The sequence below is a fragment of the Sorex araneus genome, chromosome 5, assembly GCF_027595985.1.
Source record: "Sorex araneus isolate mSorAra2 chromosome 5, mSorAra2.pri, whole genome shotgun sequence".
NCBI classification, from domain to species: Eukaryota; Metazoa; Chordata; class Mammalia; order Eulipotyphla; family Soricidae; genus Sorex; species Sorex araneus.
In genome coordinates this window covers 80,614,637-80,617,412 of record NC_073306.1, presented here as the reverse complement: position 1 = coordinate 80,617,412, position 2,776 = coordinate 80,614,637, and the positions used below count along the sequence as shown (strand labels likewise).

At 43.5% G+C, this 2,776-nt stretch overlaps 1 non-coding gene across 1 annotated transcript; it reads left to right on the top strand.

Annotated features, from left to right (window-relative positions):
* Positions 1–1,722: 1,722 nt before the first annotated feature.
* On the top strand, positions 1,723–1,825 carry LOC129405456 (small nucleolar RNA U13). The gene has a single exon (XR_008630596.1). It is a non-coding gene; the product is annotated as a small nucleolar RNA U13 (small nucleolar RNA).
* The last annotated feature ends 951 nt before the right edge of the window (positions 1,826–2,776 follow it).

Below are 2,776 nucleotides of genomic sequence, written 5' to 3'. Positions count from 1 at the left end.
ATCATTCTAATAACACCAAACATTAACCAAGTGGCACAATTGTGCCAGCTTCGACCATGAGTGTGGAAAGGTTGGACTGCAGCTGAATCTCACCAAGATAATGTTCATGAAAAACGAAATAGTCCCTGATGTTCCAATTACTCTCAATGGAACAAACATCTCTGAATGCAACTTCGAGAACTCAACTTGAGGAACGACTTTGCGCCTGAACTGCATAGGAGGAAGAGAGCAGCGTGGAACGCCTTCAAGAGTGTCAAAGAAGTGGTTAAGAGGACGAAGAACCTCTGGCTCTAGAACGTCTTTTTGACTCCATCGTTCTTCCTGCACTAACATACGCCTCAGAGACCTGGGCCCTACTGAAACACGATGAGAATGCTACTCGGGTATCCCAAAAAGGAATCAAAAGAGCTATACTAGGAGTATCACGTTTCACTCAAATGAGAGAAGGAATCTGGAGTTCTGACCTCCATCGACGATCAAAAATCAGGGATGCTGTCTTGTTTGCCAAGGCGTCGAAAATTAGATGGGTTGGACACGTAATACAATTTAGAGACAACTGCTGAACTAGAGCTATTACCGAGTGGATTCCACGGAATGTGAAAAGACTCCGTGGCCACCACCTACGAGATGGTCAGACTTCTTTGTCAAAACCCTGTACAAACGGTTTGAGGCTCTTCGTGTTCCTGTACGTCATTGGGCTACACTAGCATGGGACAGGGATGAAGGGGGACATTACTGGCACCTGCTCGAGCGAATCGAAGATCAATGGGATGACAAGTGACAAATCTACTTCTAATATTTCTAGCAATGTCATTCTGTATGAGCACATTAAGAGATATATCAAACTTAAAGTTTGGTTCTTCCTGAGGACATGTCACTGTATATTCCAGACCAAGGTTTTCAGGTTAGGTTAGTCTTCCTAACCCCAGCAGGGTCCTAGTCTTGTCATTACTTTTGGATCATGACAGCATTTGTCTATGACCATGCTCTCAACTTATAGTTGAGTATTGTGGCTCTTTGGCCTGGCCCATTTTGATGTCAGAGTAGCTCACAGCTTTCCCTGGGTCCCTTCTGTCCTTATTCAGGACCCTGCTTCTAGGGTGCAACTGGATTGAGAAAGCAGATGCCCAGGAGTATATATTATTGGAGTCAATCAACTCCCAAGCTACAAAGCATAATATTAACTGTCTTCCTGTGTCCGTACAGAAAGGACATTGCTTTAAGGTAAACTAAGTTCCCTGCAGCAAGGCTGAAAGGACAAACCCAATGTTATCCTACACAGGCCCTTTGAAATAGCTCCTGAGTTGGGGCTGGAGTGATAGCACAGCGGGTAGGGCGTTTGCCTTGCACGCGGCCGACCCGGGTTCAAATCCCAGCATCCCATATGGTCCCCTGAGCACCGCCAGGGGTGATTCCTGAGTGCATGAGCCAGGAGTGACCCCTGTGCATTGCTGGGTGTGACCCAAGAAGCAAAAAAAAAAAAAAAAAAAAGAAATAGCTCCTGAGCCAATGTGGATTATTTCATTTTGTTTTGTTTGGGGCACTGTTGATGGTACTCAGGTCTTATTCCTGGCTCTGTGATCAGGTATTACTCCTAGTGGGTCTTAGGGGATCATTTGTGATGCCTTCAATAAAACTAGGGTCTGTCACATGCAAGGCAACTCCTTAACTCAATATAACTTTTATCTCTAATATAGTGTAAAATAAGAGCAATACTAAGGGATTCTTTCGTGGTTCATAAGCAGGCAATTGGGTGCTTATGTATCCATGTGGCATGGGCTCCCCCTCAACCTTTACACTACTTTCTCATATTACCCATCTATCTATTGTAGGGAAAAGAAAGTGATATGGCAAGGCATTGGACATCTCTACTTTGTGGTCTCTTTTTGGTTCCAGGATGGCGCTCTGTTTATCAGGCCTAACTTGGATCAGGAAGCCTCTTCCTCACATTGAAAACTCTGACTTTCAGTCCAAGCCTCAGTCATGATGCATATTATGCCACATATTTGCTTCCTACCTGGACAAACTGGTCAGAGTTGGTCCAGGTCAGATGAATTCTGCTCTCTGGCAAGTCCTGACCTGCATAACCTTCAAAGCCCTGCAGTTGGTCCCTTGCTGAGCTTCTGGAAGCAACTTTCAGTATTTATTGCAAAACTTTGGTTTTTGGTTTTTTTTTTTTTCCCCCTCTAGCCTCTCAATTGTGAGTTTCTGTCTCTGGAAAGAAGCCATCCATTGTTTCATAGATGTTTATTGGATGTCTGTTAGATGTAAGACATTATGCCTGTTTTACTAGACAATGCTCCCAAAGTGGGTGATGCTGCCCCCTGAGGGGTGCTGGATCCGGGGTTGGGTTAGAAAAATAACATGTAACTAACTGGGCTGGCTTTCTCTTTGTTTGCTTCAAGAGGGTAGATTTTCTGGGGGCACTCAGTAATTTTTTTTTCTGAAAGGGATAGGAAAGATAAGGTGAACAAATTTGGTGATGTTGGCAGGAACAGAGAAACTGTTGATTAACAAAGCCAGTGGTCCATGCCCTTGCAGTGCTTGTAATTTACATTTGATTGCAATTTACACAGAATATTTACACAGAAAATAAACTTCAATAAGGAGCCAGATTTCATTCACTAAAATGATCCGGACATGGAAAGCACAAAATAGGTGTGTGCATGTGCATGTGTGTGTGCTTTTTGGCGGATGGGAAGAAAAACTAGAAGCAAAGAAACTAGAGCTATCATAATCTCAGAGGTAAACTATTGTATTGGTATGATATATATCA